The 25,140-nt window shown below is 44.3% G+C and overlaps 1 protein-coding gene and 1 long non-coding RNA gene across 4 annotated transcripts in view; both read right to left on the bottom strand.

Annotated features, from left to right (window-relative positions):
- The window catches only part of ITM2C (integral membrane protein 2C), a 27,768-nt gene extending 25,644 nt beyond the window's left edge, over positions 1-2,124 (bottom strand). The window contains exon 1 of one of the 3 annotated variants that reach the window (XM_026080146.1): positions 2,097-2,124. The gene's annotated coding sequence lies outside the window, so the exon portion shown is untranslated. Of the gene's footprint in view, positions 1-357; positions 386-1,730; positions 1,807-2,096 lie in introns of those variants that run through there. The other 2 variants (XM_026080144.1, XM_026080145.1) reach the window with 2 other exon arrangements.
- Positions 2,125-3,794: 1,670 nt separating this feature from the next.
- LOC112972923 lies at positions 3,795-24,864 on the bottom strand. Its single transcript, XR_003255831.1, has 3 exons — positions 24,811-24,864; positions 23,400-23,509; positions 3,795-4,251 (listed from the first exon to the last, which is right to left on the bottom strand). It is a non-coding gene; the product is annotated as an uncharacterized LOC112972923 (long non-coding RNA).
- Positions 24,865-25,140: the final 276 nt, after the last annotated feature.

Genomic DNA, 25,140 nt, shown 5'->3' with positions numbered 1-25,140 from the left:
CGCCAACGCCGGCGCCGCGGGGCGGGGCGGAGTGGGGCGGAGCCGAGCGGCCCCCGCCCCGCCCCCCGCGCTCCGTTACGGCCCCTCTTCCGAGCGGCGGCACCGAAATCCAGGGAGCAGATAAAAAAAAAGGAAGCGGAAAGCACGCCTGAAGGCCGCCCGGCTGGCGGCTGCCCCTGGCCCGAAGGACTCTGCCTGCCGGCACAGCCCCCGCACGGAGCTGCAGGCTGCGCCAGGCCCCCCGGCCCCGGCACGCGGGACCATTCCCGCGGGAGCATTCCCGCGGGAGCATTCCCGCAGGGCAGCCCCAACCCCGCGGGACCGTTCCCGCAGGGCAGTCCCAACCCCGGCTCTCACCGCACCGCCAAAGGCAGGCGGCGCGAGCTGCCGGCCTTGCCCGAACGACCGGAGCCTCCGGGAGAGGAGGGGCACAGAAGGGCAAGCGGTGCTTCCTCCGGCCTCTCCAGCGCTCGCACGCTTCTCCCGTGCCGGAGAGCGAGGGGCGCCCCGAGAGGCCAGGCCACCCTCCCGGGGGCTCGGCCGGGGGGACGCCCAGGGAGCACCGGAGCAGAGGCGCACGGAGAGGAGGCGATGCTGGGGAAACCCAGCTGCAGCTCCTTACAAGGCCACAGACCAGAAGCCACGGAGGAAGCGGGAGCACGCAGGGGGCCTCTCCCGCTGGCCCAGCTCGGCGGCACAACAGCAGATGGGCACAGTGATCCGGAAAAAGCCTTTCCTGACAAAAGCAGAGAGCGTGGCATGCAGGAGAGGAGGGGCTGCTCTTGTGGCCACCGATCCTGGTTTTGTGCCATTTGACTCCAGCTTTGGGACCAGGAGGGAGCAGAGCTGCCGCGGGGCTGCCGGGGGGCTGGAGCCTCTCCCCAGCGCAGCAGCAGCTGCTCGCTACAGGCCTGTACGCAGGGTTCACCGAGGCAGGGGCACAGCAAGGAGTAAAGACCACACACTGACAGTTGCGGTAAGGTAAAAAAACGAGGAAAAACATCAGCAAAACCTTCCCTGCTCTTTGGCAGAAGCAGGTAGTAGCGAGAGCAGCAAATTGTCAGTGGTGAAACACAGCAATACCCTAACATTGATTTGGGCCCCTTAAGCATGCTATTTATTTATTATAAAGTTGTTAGGAACATTTTCTTTCGATCCAGAAGGATTCATTATGTGATTGAGTGATTTGCCTCATGTTACAAGCTAGCCCATTGATAAATTAGTGCTAAATTTTATTTGCAAAAGGCATCTTTGGCAGGGATTCAAAGTTGAGTCACACCAGCAATGGCTCATAGTGCTGACTTACCACTGTTCACTTCTCAGAGCCACTAAATCCTCCCAGCATCCCACTGTATGGATAAAGGTTACATCAGCATTACAAGTTTTATCTTACATGCAAATACGGGGCAGCCTTTCCAAAACGGTCACCGATTTTAGGAGAGCAAACTGAGCTGCTATGGCCCTGATTTTCTGCCATCAGGAGCACTTACAACCAGATCCAGACATCTCCGATTCAATATGCAAAGCAAGAGACACCACCAGCATCTCCCATAACAAGAGATACGAGTAAAGTGCTGACTGCTGTAATAACGTTTATCCTAAATGACACTGCTTAGCGCCTTGGAGCAAGGAAGTGCCCAGAAGAGGAGTCRAGGTCAGGTCTACCCAATCCACCAGGTTATCCTGCTTTCTGCCCCACTCATGAATCTTGGCCATAGTTCTGGCCCTACCTTTTTTAGGCAGCTTTGGCTACGTTTTTCTTGCCATACAGCTTTCCATAGGAGAAGCACTATGTCGTGAGGCTTGTCTCCAATCCAAGGGCATCCAGCACGCAGCTCCCCTCACAGCAAAGAAATCTAACCCCGGGGATGCCAGCTGGGAAAAAATGATGCAAAATCTCTCAGTACATCTGATAACTGGTAGAAAGTGCTTGACACAAAGATCTTTAGTTTAAAGGCAGAAGTTGTCAAAAATTGGGTTTCATTCTTTCCATTTGCGGAAAGTATACCCCCTGCCCATGAGCCCCCTCCCATCAGTCTGCAGGACTCGTGGGAAAAGCCTGCACGCTCAGGAAAGCAAAGACGCTCTGGTAATACCTGGGTACTTGTGAAAGATATCGAGAGAAACAGGCACGGTGTTCACCAGGGGTCCTGGCAGAACTACTCTCTCGATTTTCGCGGAGGCGAATCAAACGAAAGGCAGCACCACGCCAGGCCAAGGTAGCACTGGAGCACCGGGAAGCAGCGATGACGTCTCTTCCTTTTCATGCAAGTCAGGTGCTGGCCAGGGCCAAATACTGAATCAATCTGGATCTTCTCCGGAGTAAAACAATTAATTTCCTGTTTTAAATGGAAAGCAGTACTGATCAAATGTGGGAGACTGACATCGGGGTGCGTGTGTCAGGGGAGAACGCTGTTTTCGGCTCGGACACAGTAGCCTGTTCAGCTCAGTGCTGCTGYTCTCCACCAGGAAGGCCCCTCTGAAGCCCCACCGTCCTGCCCGGCTGCTGGCGCCTAGGCGCAACTTAACGTCACCCAATAAAGCAGCCCCCAAACGCACCACGGAGCTGGCAAACACTGCTCCCCAGGTAGGTCACGAGTCCTGCGGCATGCTCCTGAGGTTAACATGCACTTACACAAAAAAAAACAAAAAAAAAAMCAAAAATAACACACTTCTGCGATTCTGTTAATGGAAATGCGCACAATAATCTACCRGTGTTTGTGAATACAACTAGAATATTTGTATCATTTTTACTGTACCACAAAAAAATTCACAGTATTGGTGGGGAAGGCAAATTATTCTCAGGGTAGCAGATAAAAAAAGGGGGGGGGGGGCAAAGAAACCAAAATGCTTTATTTTTTTTTTTAATTTATAGAAAAGCATCCAGAAGATTATAAAATGGGTCATGTTACAAATCTAAAACTTTAAGCTCCGTTCCTTATTTAAAGCTTTAAAATATAGTATCAGCCACAGCCATGTCATTCTGAAACATGTCCTGATTCCAATTATGTATCTGGATGAATGGTTTCCTTTAAAAGTATTAAGAAAAATCACCCTGGTCATCATATGCCAAGTTTCAGGCTAAAATAATTTTTCAATAAGAAATGTCCTCCAGCTAGAGGCCCTTTAGTTTGAGGCTTAGAGGATAAACACTGACACAAATTTACAGTTTCTCACTAGCACAGCTTAAAACATGTGTCTCTTTCCTCGAAGTGGAAAAGTGACATGCTGCGTATAAAAGACCTTGCTCAAGTCTACTATCTTTTCTCTTATTAAGCAAGCAGGTTTCAGTTTCAAACTGCCACCTTACTGACATTATTAAAACCACCTGATATTTTATTAGACCTCGATAACGAAGTTTACCTCGTTGCAGGTAATTAAGTTGAATCCCAGGAACAATTTACTTGACTGATCTTTCATTAAGCACAGCAGCATGATAGCACTTCTAAAGTAATGGACCAGCAGGAATTTTATCAACCTTTATCAGAAAAACTGCCCACTACATTACCATTTCTCACCTTTCAAAAAGATACCACTTAATGTAGGAAAAAAAAMCCCAAATGATTAAAAAAATAGCCCCCCAAAACTGCCTTAATATATGCTGAGCCAACCAGAATTTGTCTTTTATTGAGCTGCATCTATTTCAGAGTTCATCCTGGTGTATAATAGTCTATCACCGTATCAGGCTGGAAGAAAATGTGAATTTTAGGGCCCTTAAATCATTCTGTTTTCCCACTGCAGTCCTAATAGTGGCTGGTACTAGTTGCTGTGCTGTAAAAATGAGCAGAACTAAATAATGTTTAAAAGTATACTTTTATTTTCCCTTCCTATACCATACTGATTACAGATTAGCTGGGTAGAAAACACAGAGGCAGGTTGGGTTAACAAAAAATAATAATAAAAAATAAAAACACATAATCACTCTTAAAGGAACAGACCTCAAATGGGGAGGTTGTACTGATAGTTTTGCTCTGCTTTGTGCAATCTACTTTTAATTACCCCATATAATTGCATGAGGCAAAGCAATTACCTGCAGCCAAGGGCAGAGAACAGCCCCGCAGGTTCCCTGGGACGTAGCCACGTCCGCCTGCAGCCGAGCTGCATTTGCTGCCGCTCCTGGGCGTGCACGCTCCGGCCGGCCGCGGTAGCACCTCGATCCCTGCTGCATCTAACGCAGATGGAGTCTTTGGTTCCTTCTCTCTTCTTCAAATCAAATTGATGGTGAGGTAGCAGCAGAAAGCCCTGGGCCACCTAGGAGGGTGAATGGAAGTCTATTACCATTACRTACTTCAAAAATAACAGGTCGGTGATTTTCTCTTAATATTAAGAATTAACCTGGCTCAGCCTCGCTCCTGGAAGCTATCAAGCTCCACATCTCTCTCTCTTATAAACTCTAGTCTATCAAAAGCTAACTCTTACCCTCATTTAGGCAGTATTTTCAACTAAAAAAAAAAAAAAGCATACATTTCAAGGCCATGCAAAGACATCGGCGTACCCAGATCACAATACTGACAAAACCTACAGGCACCAGTCCTGCAACGGACTGCAGAGGCAAAACGGGCACACACAGGTCCCCAGCCAACGCAGTCCCCCGCGGAGCGGAGGAACACCCCGCGTGCTGCTGGCACGGCAGGCTTGGCCACACRCTGCAAAACTCAGTCCAAACAGCAACATTCTGTAGGAAGCAACCAGGCGCTGCCGTGGCCGCTCTGCACAGACCAGATGTACGACGGATTTGTCAGRAAGCACTCCGTTCAGTGAACCATTGTGGTGGCGGGACTGTCAGATGCCAGGGCCAGGATGCTTCTCTATTTGGTTGCCCACCACGGCACCACAACTCCTCTAACATGCAAAAATTGGGGCAGGATGGTGAGAAAGGGAAGGAAAAAGGTAGCTTGGAGACAGCACTCTAAATACCCAATCTGTACTTTTATGACATAGGAAAAACAGGGAGMATCTCAAAGACAGCAAAATTAACAGAACTGCTGTATAGTTTATACTCTTTATGATTCAGAGGGTGTTTTCCTATAGAGTTATCCACAATTTAACTCAAAACATGTTAAGGAGTCCACARATCAAAATATTTTGAAAACCCCTGCACAGACTATTTTGTATCGCTTCTAGAAGGGCTGTGACCAGCAGGGAGAACGTTGAAGTTAAAGCAACAGCACTAATGAAAGAACAGCATAGAAGCATAAAAACAGAGGTGGCCCGGGAAGAGAGAGAGAGGCCCTATTTTTTACCTTTTTGTCTGAACGCAAATATTAAGATGCATATTACGAACACAAGCAGAAAGGGAATGTGGGGGAGATGCTGGTTTAAGAAGATAAAAGGCATRGGACCAGCTCAGAGGGCTGCTGCTTTTAAGCAGTGCTATGGGAAAAGGCRGATGGGGGTCTCAGCCCCACACCAGAGTTCAGCTCCAAGAAAAAGCTGCCTTCTCCCCCAGCTCCCAAAGGTTCCCAAAGAGCGGTTCCCAAGTACAAGAGAAGATGTAAACTGAGCTCGTACTTTCCTTTTCCCTTCTGGCACTTTGTTTCCCGTTCTGTATTCAAGAACTGGACTTTTTGCTTTACTCGCACAGGCCTCATAATGTTCCATTTTTCTGATGTTGAAAGAGGCCAACAGAGGTGGACAATCCCAGGGCATACATATTCTCTGCAAGCAACAAGTCGAAGCAAAGCCCTCTCCTCCCTACCAAGGACCTGCAAACTAACAGAGTGGGAAGGGATCTTGGGAGGCTGGCTGGTACCTCAATTCACCATAAGGACCAATATCATGAAGTGATTAGGCCTGGCAAAATCTGTCTTCTGACAGGTGCAGGCAAGTGTCGCCCTAGTAACGAGCTCAGCCAAAGCAGTGGTTGAACCAACACAGTCATCATATGAAGTTTTTTAGTGCAGATGTAGCATAACATCAGTCTTAAATGTGGGGAGTAAAGCACCATTGACTCCAATTTCTATGGTGTCAGATGCCTGGCTCCAAGCAAATGTGCCTGCAGTTACAATTCTCAGTGCAATGCACTTTTTAGTTGGCCACAGAAGGGCCAGGTAGTTTCAAGAGGAGTGTGTAAGTYTGCACCAGCAGCCCCAGTTTTCACCAGCTCATGACCATGAATCAAGCACATAACATACCGTGAGCCAGGGCCACCCACCCACCATCCTCAGCACCAGTCACTGCCACAGTCTCAGGCGTGTTTGCCGGCAAATCACAAGCTGGGGGCTGTTCTCTTATCTGTGCACCCACAGCTAGCTAACGCAGCAGCAATCAAGTCTCTACCTTTGTAACATGAGTTGATCACTTACTACAGCCAAAAGAAACGTACCCTATCCTCCACAGCATTGTACAGCCAATTAGACGCGTTAAACCCAAGTGAAGCAGCAAGTTCAGCTTCAGTAAGCATTAGACACAAAGCTGAACACACAATGGTCTGATCCAACCTAGTGATTCCTATTTTCATTTTCTTATTTCCCAATCTTCCTCTTCTTTCAAGCCAGCAACCAATGAGGCAGAAGAGATGACTGTTCCCCCTACAGAGCTTGCTATGAGTGAGTGACCACGCTCAGCTTGAACAAAAYGCTTTCTGGAAAGAGCAGAACACAATGAAGGGAAAGGGGCATGAACCTGAGTATCAGCACCAGTTCTCCAGCAGATTTTTAGGCAGGGAGGGAGAGAAGAAAAGGTGGTCTCTCTCCAGGAGTTTGGCTGTTGAAGAATTGGTTTTCAAAGTTCAGAGATTAAGTGCTGTGATGCTTTGTGACAGCCACATCCTCATAAATCAGTCTGCTGTCTCTTTAAATAGCAGATCTTGATAAACATCTCCAGGTTTTGTGTTACATGCTTAGAAAATTACCATTACCCTAAACCCAATAGGAATGAAGTATCACAAGACACCATATTTAGCATTAGCAATGCTTAGGAGATGGAGACCTCAATGGTAATAAGCTGTAGGACTGAGCAAGACAGAGACTGTATCTCCCCTCTTCCCTTTCATCTCTTCTGTCTCTACTCAAATTTTTGCCTGATGTCAAGTCATTGCTCAAAAAATTTTGCAAAGTTTATAGCAGGTGCCCTCCTTCTCATGCTGGTTCCTTAGATTTGGTCCTTCTTTTGGTTTCTTGCCTTTGAACCCAGGACTGAAAATGCACCCAGAAAAGATGAAAAAGACAAGAACAACAAAACCATGGCCAGCATGTTAGAAATGTGGACAAAAAGGTCTCACTGAGAAACCAAGCCAAACAACTGCTTGAAAATCCTCATATTTGCCCTCCTTTTGGTGAAATGACTCAGTGAACAATCCTTTTGTTCAGACACTTGGGAAATTGCCTTTGCCTTGTTTGTTGTACCCAAATACTGCAAATTGGATCAACCAGGAAGAACCAGACGTCCCTGAGTGTGTCCTCCTAGCAACACATGGCATCCTATAAATACCAGTAACGTAATTACTACCAAACAAAATCTCAGTATTTTGTGGTTGACAAGGAGCTTTCAGTGCAGGAGACAGCGCTGCTTTTATTTATAGTGTCAGCACACATTATACAAATTCAAGCAAGCTGGGAGTCAGTAATTGGCAGAAATCAATCTAGCCTTTGCTACCTAAGTGTCCTCTGCTTGGCAGCCCAAATGAAATAAAAGCTAAAGCAAGCAAATTCATCCACATCTAGCAATTGCCATGCTCCTGTTCAGAAGGCCTCAAGGAGAAGGGAACAAAGATGAGACCTGAAAGGACCTTCACCAAAATAATTCTCATTAAAATGCTGAGCATGGACATCTAGATCTGGGATGGCCAATTTCTCTAACTCAGAAGCCACTTTTACTTCGAGGCCAGCTACCTTTGCACAGCACTGAGCATGGCCTAATTAGCTCCACCTTCACCTACAACTACTCCTACCAGTGTGGCTGGCCCACTCACCAATCAGCTTTTCTGGTGAACAAATACAACTGCTTTGTGAGCTACTGCTTCCCAACCTTGAGAGAAGAAAATTCCTGAGAGGAGGAAGGGCACCAAAATTTATTTTTGGTCTTAATTTATGGGAATGATCTGCCTGCTTTCCCTTGCATTCATCAGCTGAAACACTTTTGTTCAAGCTTTAAAGAAACTGAAGGCAAACACCTGGCCTAAGAACCTTCAGCTTTCCTTTGCTTCAGTTCCACAAAAGTATAAGCAACTTAAAGACTCTACCCATGATAGTTGCTCCCTCTTCCCTTATTTTATTAGTCACTATCCTAGCTAGCTTTAAGATGAGAGGTAGAATCTGGAATTCAGCTGACAGCATGAAAGTTGTGTTTATCTTCCAAGAGATTAAGGAAATGTGGGTGGATTTCCTTTGGGGAAAAAGACGGTTGTAGCAGCTCACTTCTATTTACAGTGCCTAGTACACTCACATGACAGGGCTCCGCAATTTCATGAACATGGCATCTGTGTCTTGGCCTGGCAATCTCACAGAACAGGGACTGAGAGCTGGGCCCCTTGCAGCATTCAGTCACGGAAGATGCTTTTCCAGAACTCTCATCTTTACTCAGCTTGCCTGCAGGAGGCAAATTCTTTCTACCAGAGCAGCGTCTCCCTCCTAAAGGACTGAAGAAGAAATAACATTTCATGGTGAAATACTCAGAAGAGCAAGCTGCTGTGAAACTTTTCTCAAACACAAACGCTTCACTGTTTGTTGTTGTGTTTTCTAAAGCTGACCTAATCTCACATGACATACAGGGCAGCTGCTCATTGATTAGAAGAGACTGCYTCATCGGGTCAAGTGGAACACCACCACAACCAGAAGCCAAGAGTGCCACTGGATAACTAAAGAAAAGTATAATTAGATTAGCTCTACACCAGTTAATTACACAGGACCATAGAGCATCTAGAGCAATTCTGTACACACTCTCTTCTTGTCCAGCCACACTCCTTCACACCTTTTTGCCCAGGAGCAAGACCACCCAAATGAATACAAACAGATGACCAAACTAAGCTGCAATCTGTTTCTGTATCCACCCTTTCTTGGTGGCATGGATGCAGTGTATCCAGACAACTTATGTACAGAGGGTCCTCCACTGGTAGCCCACATTTCCCTGTGTTTCTATCTTCAAGGCCTATTGAATTCTAGCCCCCCAGTTTTCCCTGTTCCCAGGAAGTAGTATAATGCTTTAATCCTAAATCTGAGAAACCAGCTGCTAGCAGATTATATGGACACAGCTCACAGAATCACAGAATGGTTGAGGTTGGAAGGGACCTCTGGAGATCATCTAGTCCAACCTCCCTGCTCAAGCAGGGTCACCTAGAGCACACTGTCCAGGACCATGTCCGGTCAGGTTTTGAGCATCTCCAAGGATGGAGACTCCACAACCTCTCTGGGCAACCTGTTCCAGTGCTCTGTTACCCCTCACAGTAAAGAAGTTTTTCCTTATGTTCAGACAGAACTGGTCAGTCAAGCATTTAAAGGGTCTGGTTAATGTCCAGAGGAAATATTTTCAGGGTTATGATTACAACTAGACTGCCACAAACATATATTCTTCTCAGACTTTTTCAAAGCATCTAACAGAACTACACCAACAGCCATGCAGTTGGCTGTGTCAGGAGCAGACAAAACATCATTAACTGCAGGATGGGACATCAGAGCACTCTTTGTCATTTTAAGCATGACTACAGGTTACCCTCTATGCAGTTATCCTTCCACAGATTTACTCCTGAYGAATGAGCCGTCCTGTTCTATGGCTGCTCATTTCTATGGGGATTTGTTTGTGAAGATCTGCTTTATCAGTCTGGATAGCAAGAGCCAGCCTTAGGGTCACAGTTACCAGATTAGGAAGGGGAAGGGAGGTAGTACTCAAAGTACCAAACTTAGCTACTTAATGGAAGAAACAGTACCTGCCAAGGGCCAGTCAGGGTCACTAAGTTAGGAGTAGATAGTGAGAGCCCTGGTTCATCCTGGAGCTGTGTCTCACTCCTCACTGACTACAAAGGAAGCCCAGGCCCCTCTTGGTGCCTACACTAGATGCTGTGAATACTCCCCAAGCCTTAAGGGTCACCTGGCTTGACTGATCCAAATATATCCTTCAGAGATATGGGCTGGGGGGATTAGTGCTAAGATACTGTCTTTTATCTTGGTGAAGTTCTTCTTGCATATACTGGCCCAACCTTGTCCTTTCATGGTAAGTATAGAGGGCTCCAGATAAGTGGGATGGGAAATTGGCAGTCTAGTTTTTAACCACGCGTGGTTTTGATTTTAACAAGTGTTCTTCCATATTTTTATTCATCTGCTGTAAAACTCTCCATAGAGCAGAAAGTCTGGTCAGTCAGCCAGGTCAGTCTGAGCAGGATACACCAGTCTGTCCCACCACAAGTCATCAGAACATATTTCCCTTACCCCATCCTGCTTTGTCAAGAGGCACCTAAAAATCTCTTGCACAGACAATGTCCCTCCATACAGGAATTTAAAAGTTACCTACTATCTACAGTGGACAAGTGAAAAAGATGAGGCACTGCAGGTAATAGAAGGCATATATAGTATTACTGCTAAAAGCTTTGACACACAAAGCTGATTTGTATATATAATCCTTAAAAAGATAAATCAATCCTCTTATGAGCTGATTTAGCACTCTGTGTGCACTTGTGACTTCAGAATCATCTCTCACAGGTCTCAAAGTGAGGTACACCAAAACACACTGGTGTCTGAATCCAAGAAAGCTTCTTACCCAGTAGCACATAAGGTTGCATCCCTGAGTGAATATACTGGGCTACAATGATAAGGAGCTGGAAGCACCTTGTGCCTTGATTAGAGGAGACTGCCTTCATCACTTCATTTCTGGGTCACAAATGAGAAGTTAGTGTCCCACAATCCACCACAAACCAGTCACAGAAAGGCTCTGCTCTCCACAGTGCCAGTTTGGATCAGTCTTCCTTTTCCCCCTCTCCCCTGCAAATATCCACATTCCAGACACAACCTTGGCACAGCAGCATGGCTGCAGGTATGCAGGATGGTGCAAGTGTGGATGCCTAAAGATGTATTGAGTTGGCTCAAGCTCCTCTGGATACTAGCCAGAAAAGCAGCATCCCTTGTGAAGGACACATCCTACAAGGCAAGAGCTCAGAAGACCTACAACAAGCAATAGCGTCACCTTTCTTCAAAGATCGTCTCAAAAATATCCTAAGTTCAATGCTTGGGCATAAAAGACAGGTCTTTCCCAGGACACAGTTTCAAGTAAATAAATAAATAAACAAAACCTTTACTTAGAGTATTGTTTTACAACTCCTGTAAATATTTTAAAAGGGCAGCAGACAGTTACAGGAAGACAGAAAATACAAACACCTTAAAGCATTCCTGTTTGTTAAAATTCATATTTGATGAGTAATGTAGCCTTCAGGTTACTATAGCAGCGAGATCCATCACCTAGGTGACCAAGCACTAATGATACCAACATTAGCCTATCCCTCCCTCCTGTCGTCCCCCCCCACACACACACTCACGCTGTGCACATTATCAGATTTCCATTTCTCACAAGATGTTTGTCTTCATACCAACAGATGGATAGTAACAGACCATATGGACAATCTCAGTTATGAGTGAGCTTTCCTGACAGCACCAGCCTACATTGTTAAGGAGGATGTTTTGAGGAGCATCACCTGTTTGAGAGCTGGGCACCTTGGGCATCCAACATGTGCAGTCTGATTTACTACCAGAGTAACAAGTAGCAACAGAACTTGCAGAAAATCACTCAGCAATGCTTCTGATGAGCAAAGAGGTCACTCAACGTAATACGGAGAGCGAAGTATAAACCTGCACAAAACAGCAGGAATCTTTTGGAAAATGCAGTGGCAAGGTCTTCTCCCAATAAGCATTCCTTTTGAAAACTCAACCTTTCACTGGAAAACACCAAATCCAATAAAACACATTTCCAAATCAATACTGTACATTTGTTATATGGGGATAATCTACTCCAAGTAAACCTTTGCTATCTGTCCATGTTATTTTAAGGCCTTATGAAAGAGTCTTCACAGCAGAGCAATGTATGAGCTAGCCCTGACCACACTAGCTGGGAAACGGAGCAGGAGAGCTGCACTAAGTAATCAGACTCATGACATAACTCAGAGAAAGTCTGTCTGGGTGTCTTCACACAGCATTGCATATGCTTGAGGACATGCCCTCAGTGACAGGTACTACATGGTTTTGCTAATGCCTATTTAAATTTAGATACCTGAGATACACCCATGAATACAGATGTGTTGGTTAACAACCAAGCCCATCACTTCAATTACAAAGAAGGATTAAACTTGAGTCTCCTGACAGATAATGATTCTTTGGGTCATAACATTACATTATTGATAACTTCCATAGTCTAAAGGGATTTTAAAGGGAATTAAAAGGAATGAAAAGGAATTGGGATTTTTCACCTTTTGTTAAAGGCTGCCTCTATACCCCATAGAGAAGTTAACTGAGGCAGAAAGCTATTCTTCTCCACTTTAACAAAAGCAGATGACTCATTTATTTCCCATTTTGCTTTAAATATCCAGTCATTATCGTAGTTTGCTTTGTTCGACTATTCTATCACCTTCATACAGCACCTGATGAAATGAAACAAGAACTGAAATTAGTCCTCTTATATGTTTTCTTTGCCCTTTCAATACCTCTCTCATCAGAGTGCTCTGACTTTTAAACATCACTTCTTCACTAGCCCTGCACAGATACTCGCAACCCCAAAAGACAGGGTTTCTTTGATCACGCTTTCCTAGACAGTAAGAGATTACACTGTCTTGACAAAAAACACAGAAACGGGCCATAACTTTCAAACCAACCCTTTACCCTGACCAAAGCACACTTGGATTTTGCRCCACAGATTAAATTTTCCATAAGCAGTGTAAAATGTTACGGCTTCACTGACTCCAGTAGGTAGGGCAACCACTGAAATCTAATCTAYTCATCTGAAATCTAAGTGTTTGCTTCCTTATCTTTTGACCATCTTTCACTGCCTCTTGCCTCATGTTCCTTATGTTAAAGAGCAGTGTCTTTACCTTGCTTATCCATGCATAGATTGAGCAAAGACCATTAGAGGCCAAGCCCAAAGTAATTCTAGAGAACAAAAGACTAACCATGTTCTTGATAAAGCCAGTTTTCTTTTTATAGTCATTCTCTCTCTCTCTCTCTCTCTCTCTCTCTCTCTCTGAGGATAGGATAGCACTGACAGAGGAAAACAAGGTCAAACTAGAGCTAGATCTTAGAAGATCAAAGAAGAGATGAAATTCAGAGACAAAGGAACCTTGAACAGATGAGAGGAATAAAGAGCATATTGTTACAGCAACGAATATTTTAGACTAACACCAGACAAGGACAAAACATCCTAGGAGAAAAGAGAGACTGCTTCAGAAAAGAAGACGTCTGCTGGCAGAGGGCTGCTGGGCACAGAAAGATTCAAATCTCAACACAGAGAATACTTCAGCAGTGGAAAACAAAAAATATGAGCACGGAAATGAATACATGTTTTATTGTTTGCTGAGCACTGTATATTCTTTGTCATAGATAAAAACAGCTTGAGTTTTGTAAAGCTTTCTTCTCTGTTTGCTTCCACCATTAAAAGGCCCTTAAAGAGGTCAATTGCAAACCAAGAACCCACAAGGGTTCCCACCTGACCAAAGTAGAGGCTGAAGCTACCTGGGGATCTGATGCTCAGCCCTAGTTGTGAGACCCAACAGCAGTGATGTCCAGAGTCCATGGAGTAACAGAAGGACACACACACACACCCCGAATTGTTGATACCAGGCATGGTGAACAGTGTCATTTTGAAATTTTCAGATGAACTAACCAAGTCAGGATCAATATACATCAATGTAGCTAACTGGCCAAGTGAATTTATGTGAAATAACATCTTTCTAATCCATATCCTTAACAGCCCTCTTCAGTGAGAGGATTTTATATCTAAGGTCAGCATGTCTTTCTGGACAATTGAGTCCCTTTAATGAATAACTGAATTTTAAACAGCAAATTTAATTAAAATGCATCACTTTGATAGACAAAATATTCAGCACTTGTGACATTATGCAATACTGCACTCAGTGCAAAGCTGCAAGATAAACAAGGAACATTTGGAGTTTGCACATCACCCCAGATGACTAAATTTTCTATTATTTTCTACTTTTTTCTTTTTATATATGTATGTATGTATGTATGTATGTATGCGCCTCTTGCAGGCAGGCAAGCCAGCAGTTTACACTGAAGCTAGAAAAGGAAAAGCACTCCAATGTCTGGACAGGTTTAACACACACTAAAGTCCATGTTTGGGACACAAGTGTGAGATGCTTGATCACAACCTGTGAGCTCAGTCCTAAAAGATGAGTCTGTACGGTCCATGCTGGAAAGCAAAGACAACCATCAGAACACAGTGGAAAGATACTTGAGCATTACCACATCTTGAAGCACTTTACCCGCCTTTCTCCCTCATTTTCCCTTCCTAACACGAAATTGTCTCTACAGTTGCCAAGCCATGCTGTTTCCCATCTAGAAGCCTGCATTTTTCTCCCAGGGTGTCTACTAAATTGGGCAATGCTTCCACGAACAGGCTTTAAAAGGTACCTTTTGAGACAGGTTTGAATCCCAGCTGCTTTTTCTGCTGAAGGTAATAGCACTTTCCCCACTGGCAGGCCTCTTTCTGAGCAGCAGCTCAGGAGCAGCAGAGCTGTGGGAGAAGGGCTAGAGAGTATTACTTATTTCTTGTGCATCAACAGAATCAACTTCAACATTCAAGTCTGYTGGGCCTGTAAAAATGCCAAATAACTTTCTCCACAACATAATTTTTATAAGAGAAGGAATGAACTCTTTTGTCTCTCAGACTGGTTGCTGGTGAAATTATCTGTTAAAAAAGCTGCATCTTTTTATTTTTAAAGTGAGCACTTTGGATTTGGAAGTCACTAAGAGGAAGCAGATTTGGGGCCATCTGATGACATTTTGCCAGTTTCTCTTTCACAGTAGAACTGAGCTTTCAAAATTGAAAAATGATCACAACAGGTTTTCTCTTTTCTGCATGTGTGTTTTTGGTGGACTGCCTACTGCATGTTGAGTTAGGGATGCATGGGCAGGCACCCATGTTCTCAGATTCATGCGGATATGTTGCCCTAGTTAGGATTAAATGATACATTACACCCTGAGTCACCCTCTGCTAAAGCCTGCTAGATGTTTTCTGGCATCAAGCTTTAGAATCAGAGTTGGTTGGGAATTTTCCATAGGTGAGTTTTGCTGGAAGAGAATTCAGTTTCTGACAAAATGGAAATTTTCCATGAGGCAAAAAGATTCTTTCTAGAAAAAAAAAAAMCCAAAAACAAAAAAACACTCAAACTGTTGATTCGCCAAGAGGATCAAAACACAGTATTTCATTTTGAATTGACTTGGACTAACCAAACTGCATAATGCCCCAGAGGAAACGCATCAATTCTGGATGCTTTCAGATGGAGACAGCCCAGTCAGAGATCCCAACCCCAGCCAAACACCAGGGCAGTGACTGCAAGTCCACATGGCCCTGTGTGAACAAAGATGGCCATGCTTCTGACACCCTCAGCAGTGAGTGCCCGGCAGTCACAGGTGCCTGCTGTGCAGGGCAGGGGGTGCTACATAACCCTCCGTATTTACAGAGCAGGACAAAGGTTACAGCAGCTCCGTGCACAGATCTCTACCTGCAGGACACAGCCCCAGCATCAAGTTCTCTAGAGGCGGAGGAGGCATTTCCTGGTAACCTCCAAATGCTTTCTGAGCTAGTGTTTCCAGCTCCCCGTCCCTCCCTCCTCCCCAATCCCCATCAGTCCAGCCACTCTACAGCACAGCATTCTCATTTCTCCCAACCCCTTCCTCCCTCAGCTCCCACCTCTGCTCCCTCAATGCTTGTTGCCCAGCTCCCACTTCAGAGTAACATACCTGCTGGCTCCTGCCACTCCACTTCTATATTGGCAAGGAGATGGCAGCTATCTCCTTGTCCCCAACCCACTTCTTTTGCTGGCTGCCTTCACCCATCCGTTGGCTCCCCACAGAGAGGCAAAAAGTCCACTTGGCAACAGCAGACTGCAAACGTACACGCATAGAGCTGCAATGGTCACCTCAATGCTGCTTTCTGCCCGTAAGCCTGTCTCACAGGGATCACGAACGGGGAATCACACAGACAAGAGAGAAATCCATTGGAAAGCATGCTTCATTCATTTCTTTGCTCATGGAGCAAAAGTTTCTCTTATAGCCATGAACATTCCAAGGCTTATTTTTGTCGGTTTCCTTTTGTGTGATGAATAAAATAAAAAACATGCCTTACCTCCTGTACTTGGCTAAAAGGAGGCTCTCCTTTGCCCACTCAACACTGATTGGGACTGGTCTTAAGACATGGACTGTCCTAGAGGCCAGCTCCAAAGCCTTCCAAGCCACCAGCAATCTTCCTGGAGTTTCAAGGGCTCTGGATCAGACCACAATATGCATAGAAACATCAAGAAAGCCAGATTCAAAAGCAGACTGGAGGAACRTGAAAATCTAACAGGCAAAGAGATCCAATAGTTTTTAGGACCTATGAATTTGGAAAATACTAAACAGGCAGGTAGACAACAATCTGAGGTGTTTCTGGAGCAATAGTTAATGGAAGACTACCTGGGATATTAGAACTAATGTTGTCACCGCTTTTCATACTCAGACTGTAAGAGATATYCCGCCAGCTCACAAAGGTTCCCAACCATAAGCACAACACATATCATGAGACTCGGTCACCTGTAAAGTGGAATCACAGAATCACAGAATCGCTGAGGTTGGAAGGGACCTCTGGAGATCATCTAGTCCAACCCCCCTGCTCAAGCAAGGTCATCTAGAGCACATTGCACAGGATTGCATCCAGGCGCGTTTTGAATATCTCCAGAGAAGGAGACTCCACCACCTCTCTGGGCAACCTGTTCCAGTGCTCTGTCACCCTCACAGTGAAGAAGTTTTTYCTCATGTTCAGATGGAAGCRTCTGTGTTTCAGTTTGTGCCCGTTGCCTCGCGTCCTGTCGCTSGGCACCACTGAAAAGAGTCTGGCCCCATCCTCTTGACACCCTCTCTTCAGATACTTGTACACGTTGATAAGATCTCCTCTCAGCCTTCTCTTCTCCAGGCTAAACAGGCCAAGCTCTCTCAGCCTTTCCTCATAAGAGAGATGCTCCAGTCCCCTCATCATCTTTGTAGCCCTTCRCTGGACTTGYTCCAGTAGTGCCACATCCCTCTTGTGCTGGGGAGCCCAGAACTGGACACAGTACTCCAGATGKGGCCTCACCAGGGATGAGCAGAGGGGGAGAATCACCTCCCTCGACCTGCTGGCAACACTCTTCCTGATGCAGCCCAGGATACCATTGGCCTTCTTGGCCWCAAGGGCACATTGCTGCCTCATGCTTAACTTGGTGTCCACCAGCACTCCCAGGTCCTTCTCGGCAGAGCTGCTTTCCAGCAGGTCAACCCCCAACCTGTCCTGGTGCATGGGGTTATTCCTCCCCAGGTGCAGGACCCTGCACTTGCCTTTGTTGAACTTCATGAGGTTCCTATCTGCCCACCTCTCCAGCCTGTCCAGGTCTCTCTGAATGGCAGCACAGCCCTCTGGGGTATTGGCAACTTGCTGAGGGTGCACTCTGTKCCTTCATCCAGGTCATTGATGAAGAAGTTGAASAAGACTGGACCCAGGACTGACCCCTGGGKGACACCGCTAGCTACAGGCCTCCAACTAGACTCTGTGCCACTGAKCACAACTCTCTGAGCTCTGCCATTCAGCCAGTTCTCAGTCCACCTCACTGTCCACTCATCCAGCCCACACTTCCTGAGTTTACCTATGAGGATGTTATGGGAGACAGTGTCGAAAGCCTTGCTGAAGTCAAGGTAGACAACATCCACTGCTCTCCCCTGATCTACCCAGCCAGTCGTTCCATCATAGAAGGAAATGATGCCCTGCTTGGATAATGAACTCAATTTAGACTAACTCTTTTACACTCCATTCAAGGAGGAGGCGGATGATCTGAGAATCAGATTTGGCTGATGTCTTTCTTCTAGGTTGACTAATGCTTTGAGCTTTGTAAAAGCATCCTATTTTAAGGAAATGGCCAAACAATGTCAGAGGCAGCAAAGCTGACACAGCTCTGCAGCAGCTTGTCATCCAAGTTTCATTACTTCCACCTTCACCTCCCTAGCAGAAGCCCCAAACATGGCCCTGAACAGAAGGAATAAAGGCAGCTGCAGACTTCCTTGCAGCAGGTTCATCACACTGTCCTTTGCTGACAGCTGCTGTCTGTCAGATTCACTGACTGGGGTGGAATTGGGTCCTCTGAATGCATAAGATGCAACTGATGTAGGACAACCTTGTTTCTCTAGYAGACACCTGCCTAGCAGGACATCAAGGACCTAAATAGCCAGCGGAGACTTCCTGGATAGGGTCAGGAAGTTTCAAAACCTGAAGCTGATGTCACCATGAACAAACAGCGCTTGGTCCAGTTCTTCTTCTGTGCCTTTTGCTGCTTTGGAGGCAAAAAGGAGACAAAGAACTACCCAAACTGGGAAGGAATTTTTTTCAAGGGGTGAAGAGCATTAGAAACAGCCAGTCCTCTAACTGGGTAGAGATACTTTTTCATGCACCTTCTGCATCCTGAAGGAAAAGGCCACGCTGCAAGGAAAGGACAATTAGACTAAAACCCCTGGCTTTGACAGGAGTTTTGACCTTCGATTTGTGCACTCTTAACCTTTTTTTTCTTTTTCCAAAGAAAGCAACACACCCCTGTACAGTGAACATAAACGTGTAGATATTACAGACCTCTCAGAAGAAGATCATACATGTCCAGAGGCTCAGCAACAAAAGGCTGAAGGACCCTGCTCCAGCAGATTACTCCAGAGACCATTATTTCCAGCAGCCTTCAAACAGCTCTAAACTGTGCTAGAGGATGAGGTTGGAAAGATGTGAAACTGTTGGCACAAAAGACAATTTCACCCAAGCAATAAAAAATAGTGACATGGATATCATCACCCAGTGCTCCATGGCAGGGACTGCAGGTCAGTCCTGAGAATAGCCTTTGTGTCAGGCCACAAAGCCAGCTGTCTGGACAATGTTTGAATTCATCTGCCCCTTTAGTGTATCAATTTAAGCGCTCATTTGATTTGCAATTGCCTTTCCTTATCCTGAGCATGCTAATGAATAAGCCACACAGCAGTGGAAGGAAACAGGACCTCGCTGAGATATTTATGTTGCATGCAAATAGCAAGGATGAATCTGAACCTGGGCATCAGGGGCATCGATTAGTCCTTACAACCTGTCACTTCTGGTAGTGGCACAGCAAATCAAACTGCTGCAGCAGAAACAACAGTCTTTCTAGGACTAATGGACTGAGAGAACAGGAAATCAAAGATCAGATCTCCTCTGCTGAGTTCAGAAGACTCAGTGCAGACTGCTGTCCAGTCACAAGATGATACAGATACCATCTGACTATTTGAGGAGCAAGGTTCATCAGTGATAACACCCTGTCAGCTAGCTCTAGATCATGAGGAGACTGTCCCAGCCAGCTACCTACTGCACAGAAATGACAAGAAAGATTACAAAAGTTAACTCACTGCCAGAAACCATCACTGACACCGGATACCCAAATACAAAAGGAACAGGTCCACCTCAGAATTTATACATACAGGCAGCATTCCCAAAGCAGAGGTGAAATATTGGCTGCTTTATAAATCCTGAATCAACTCCAGGGATTTAGTGCTTCACACAGTTTGGGGGGGTGGGGGGGTGGAAATGTAGCATCAGGCTTCATAACAGTACCTGGCCAACCAGCCCTCATCCCGAAGCTGTGGCATCTCCACCATTAGTAAGGTCCATCCTGGTCAGCCTAATCTAGTGCTACTCCCACCCCTCTCCAAATTGCTGTCAGGATTCTTGTGTGCCTGATACAGTGCCCTTACGTGCTGTAGCTATCATCTACTCTTGCTTTGCCTATTTGCTGTTTACTGATATTCAGATAGTGGTCTACAGGAAGCATACATTGCCTGAAACAATGATACTGATAAAATCTTTAGAACTGGAAAAAATGACTAGACATGAATAACTGCACTTGTTATACAAGATTCAGCAATTAGAAAACATTTCCCAAAATACCCCAAAGAGCCCCCTGGAAGAGGACTGAAAAGACAAATGGCAGAAGTTGGAAGGGAAGGGCAAGAGGAGAAGCGATTTGTCACAAGGACTGCAATTTTGTAAGTAAAGAATCAAACTCAGTAAGAAAGGGACTACATAACAGAAAACAGAGCTGCAGAAAATATCCTTGAAATGGACTTGGAAGATCAGAAGCAAGGAGCAGGAACACCAGAAGAAATAAAGATGATTTACAAAGCATCATATTCCCAGAACAGAAACAGTTCAGCTAACATGGCTGAATTAACACCCGTTATCTGAGTCGAAGATAGGTAGCACAAAACTGCTGTTCATACTGCAATGCTGCATTACGAGAATGCTGCCAGCTCTTTTGCAAGACTGGTTCTTTTCAGATCCTTTGCATCACTGCCCTATCTTGCCCCATGCTCCTTGGAGATTTCTGTCTGATGCGGAAGAAGTTGCATCTGTGGGATGAGGCACAAGCAGGTCAGCCAGGAGACAGCAGAAAGCTGATCCCACAGCAAGGGGCAGCTGCACCAGCAGCTGACGCTGCTGACCAGGAAGGAGCTGTCAGCAGAGCCTACCCAGCTGGTGGAAGTGAGCTGAAACCACAAGCCACACAACAGTATTGCACCTTGGGGGGTTACTCCTCTAGCAGATTTTTTCCAAACTAGATCGTGGTTTACCATTCATTCTGAAGAGCAATCAGCTAGAATAAATATTAATACATTTATTAGCAACTCCTAGGTTTTGCAAGGCTTTTTTTTAACAAAATAAAAAGGATTTTTTCTTTTTGGAACAGGGACTTCTAAAACTGCCAAAAACTCTAAAACTCAATGCTATCATGAATCTGGCCWACCTCGTTGCTTCACATATAAACTTCCTACTAAAAGAGTGCACTACAAACTATAAAACCACTTGTGCGCAGCTGCCATGTGTTAGTAATTACCAAAAGTGCAATAGGTAGTCATGGAAAAAATTTAATTTATACCAGTGAAGGCTAAAAGAAAAAATATAGCTCAGAAGGAACATTCAGCCAAAAGTGAATTCACAACTTATTGCTCTTTTAAGTTTCTGTACAAAAGTTTAAATTACCCCATGCTAGTTTTCAGTTTATTCTCTTGTTTCAGAGATACAAAGGGAAAAATATTTTGAGATTTCAAAGTAGTGGTAAGAAAATAAAAGTAAAAAGCAAAGCAAGACCCAAATGCCTGAGCTAAATAAATGAAATAATGGTTCCAGTTGATTACTGCAGCACTGGTGAATGACAGCAGCTGCAGCCAGACTATCTCATCTGATTTACCTAGAGAAGTCAGCTATTCTATCTCATCATGCAAAAGCAAATCTTCCTGATTATATCTACTATGACAGTAGATATTTGTTAAGAAATATATGAATTATTTCTCTCTGTAGTGCTTCAAAAACCAACTGGTCTCATGGTGTTGAAGGCCATCCAAGAGAATCAAAACCTAGTATTATATTGCACATGCATGCTTTTTTGGTGAGGAAGTACAGATGTCCAGAATGCTCCCTCTCTCCTCTGGGTACCTCTTTTTACACCTTGTTTTACTTGCTGCAGCATTGTAAAGGGAGTCACAGACTACTCCAGAGGCTTGGTAGGGGTCCAGATCACTGGGAAGTAAGTTTACAATGACCATATCCTACCTGATCACTGAGCCTGAGGGAAGCCTGGAAAAAGTGGGGTGCCAAGAACCAGAATTTTATATTCCCTATAGTTTAGAAGTTGAGATAATCAACAGCAGAATTGGAAGGAACCAGCAGTCAAGACAGAGAGAGAGGAGAGAAATTAAAGAGAAAGAAAGCAGTCACCATGAGGGAAGCCTAAGAGGGAGAGTCACAATGTAAAAGAGCGTCAATTTAGAAGAGAGAGGAATAATCACCTCGGGGTAACGGGATAATCAGAGCTTACCCCAGGATGCAGCCAGGATCAGTGTCCTCTTGATCTCTGGGAGGAGGGTCCCCTCAGCATGTGCTTTTCCTTGATATTTTAATAATTTCCTTTTTATCACCATCCCTCTCCCCTTCCGCCTGCAGGTTTTACCCAAACCGGGTGAACATCCAGGAGAAGGGAAGACTGGCATTACAAGTTTGGGAGCTGGCCTCCAGCTTCCCAAATGACTTCAAGGGGCAAGAATACTTTCAGCCACGGTGCATTATGGCTCTTTTACTCTTTCTGTGTTCTCCCTAAAATATCTGTTTCTTACATCAGATAACCCGAAGCCAAAATTCCAATCGTGTCTGTACAGTGTGTATCATAATATATATATTGCGCCCTAGAGGCCTACAACCTTATATGGCAAACCATTTCATCTTTTGAATTAAATAGCAAATATATTTACAAGCTATTCACAACCTCCTTTTTCTGAGCAACGTATTCATCTTTTGCTTCTCTGTAGGTCTGTAACTGTTGCAGCACATTCCTCCTGGTATGTTAGCTGTATCTGTGCTGGCTTGCTTTCTAGAGCATTGCTCTCATATGATTTACAGATAAGATTTAACCCTAATCTGCACTTCTGCATATCCTAAGGGCCCCTCAAACATTAAGCATGCACAACACACACTTCTGATTAGAATTAAGCCTATGGGATTTCCTTACTGTTCTAAYAGCCTGAAGAAACAATAAAAAAAACAAATCTAGCTCAGCCAATATACCGTTTAAGTTAGTGAGATTCTTCTCCTACTTCTGTAAGAAACATTCTACAGCAATAATGTTTTTTCTAAAAACATAAGATTATTGTAAATCCTTAAATTCTGTGTTTATATAATTATCTGTATATTAGCTAACGCAACCCAGTGCTCTATCATTCCTGAGATGGAAAAAAAAAATCAGGAAATTCAGCAGTCACAACTGAAATCTTACATCCAGGTGAATATTTTGTAGCTTCCAGTCTCTCTGGACTGTATTTCTCAAACTCTCTAAACGTCTAAAAGCCTGTAATACATTCTGATTTATCTCAGAGCYACATTTTCCTTTATTTCCTCACAATCTTTTGAGGCTGTTAAAGGGCAGAAGCTAGAAACTGGCTTGCTCACATCTCAGTTTAAGTACTGTACTACATAGTTATGAAGTTATGAAGGCTTAAATATTTATCAAATGATAGACTACACAAAATTCTTAAACTTGCTGAAAGAGGCCTAAAACCTATTAAGTTTTTCTTGGCTTTTGTCCAATTTAAAAGCAAAATGAATCATCTCCTTCAAGTCTCCAAACAGAACCAAACTGTAATAGATTCACTTCAAAATTTACTTTAAGAGTATAACTTTAAGTTAACACTCACATTTTTGATCAACCTGAGTTTGTTCAAGGTAGGAAGTAAGACATTCCTCAAGGCTACCACAATGGGAAGACAGCAGAAACCGTCCAAGACCACTTAGTACAAGGCACTTGCTGTGGAAGAAATAGAAAAACACATACCGTTGATTTAGTGGTGGGCAAGGACAGCAGACAACTCCAATCACAATCATTTATCTGAAATGGTGCACATAAGGCTGTTTTCATAGATATAAAAAGTATCATAAATGTTTACAACTTTTGGTTTTCCCAAGAGATACCCCTCCCCCCAAACATCTAAAATTTATCTTCATCAGCATATTCTTTATCCTCCTTCCCTCTTTACATGCCCTGCCGATCCAACCTTTAGTTTTAACGTTATTAGGAACACACAAGGCAATTAGGCTAGCATCACATCCAGACCTGTGATGGGTCCCCAGAGCAGAGCAGTCCCAGCAGTCCTGCGTATCCTGAGTGCAGAGCTACACTCAGCCTCACGAGCACACGGCTGGAAAACTCTCCTGCTTTAAATGGTGAGGAAGCCTTCAGCGTAAAACTTCCATTTATGAAAAGTGACAGAAAACTAGTTCTGACTAGTGCATTTTCTGAGCAAGAAAACAAGATATGCTTAGGTCTGCTGCATACACCAGAATCCCCAATGCAAACCCTCTAAAAAAGGGCTTGTCGTTATATTTTGTTGTGAATATACATGCTTACCAAAATCTAATTATATGTTGCCTGCATATCTCAGGGCTTTTTAATAGAGATGAGTCAGAAGATGTGTGTTTTAAGTGAGAAGCAGAACAGGTCTTTTCTCCAAAATTACCAATTTCCTTCAAATAATGCAATACACTGAAGTGTTGCTCTCCCCCCTCCTTTCTAATTTCTTTCCATATTTTGATTCCTGCCTCCAGTCACGTGGAATTTCAACTGGATCCAATCAGGTACACTTGGAAATACAGATTTCATACACTGTCTGGCAACAACTCTTCAGTAGTTAAATGTGCTCAGATTAAGTTGAACACTGATTTAAAGAGATACCATGCAAAAGAACTGGGTAATTTTTTTCTCATCGGTGGTACTAACATCATCCCAAATTACAATATGCTGAAGAGCTAAAAGAAACAGCACTTTGAATAGCCCTGCAACAGCCAAAATCTTTGGGGCAAGAAGTGCTGATACATCACGAGAAACAAGCTAAATGACAACAGAAAAATAAAGCCGCTGCATCCAACGAGATGGACTCCAGCYCAAGTAACAGACATCTACAGGAAAGCAATACAGATAGGAAAATCATTCAACGAACCAGCCAGCRAAGGTCTAAAATAAAGGGAAAAATAGAGTAGTAGCCAAAGAAAAACCAGATTAAGTTGCCTGCTAGGAAATCCTTGGCAGGTCACAAAGAGAAGCAAACTTACTGAAACCAGCTTTGTTCATGACTTGTTTCCAYGGGCCCTAAGGGCAACTTTTATTCTGGTCCTTAGTGATGTCAGCTCATAAGGCAGGTCCATCTGATAAACTGCAGAGAAAATAAATTTTAAAAAGTCAATACAACATCTCCACGCATCTCCCATGCCTCCCTCCCTGACCTGTTTCATCCAAATACCCATTCAATTGCCCAGTTTGACTGTTTCCTCTTAATTAAAATTTGCAATTTGTTTGACTACAAATATAAACTATTCCTTCCCCTTGTAATATGTGGTTTTACTTTATGTAAGGGAAAAAATAATAAAATTTTACATAAAGGC

The sequence above is a fragment of the Apteryx rowi genome, unplaced genomic scaffold (assembly GCF_003343035.1).
Source record: "Apteryx rowi isolate R43461 unplaced genomic scaffold, aptRow1 scaffold_51, whole genome shotgun sequence".
NCBI lineage: Eukaryota > Metazoa > Chordata > Aves > Apterygiformes > Apterygidae > Apteryx > Apteryx rowi.
Note: the sequence above shows the minus strand (reverse complement) of the source record. Positions and strands in the feature narration are given on the sequence as shown.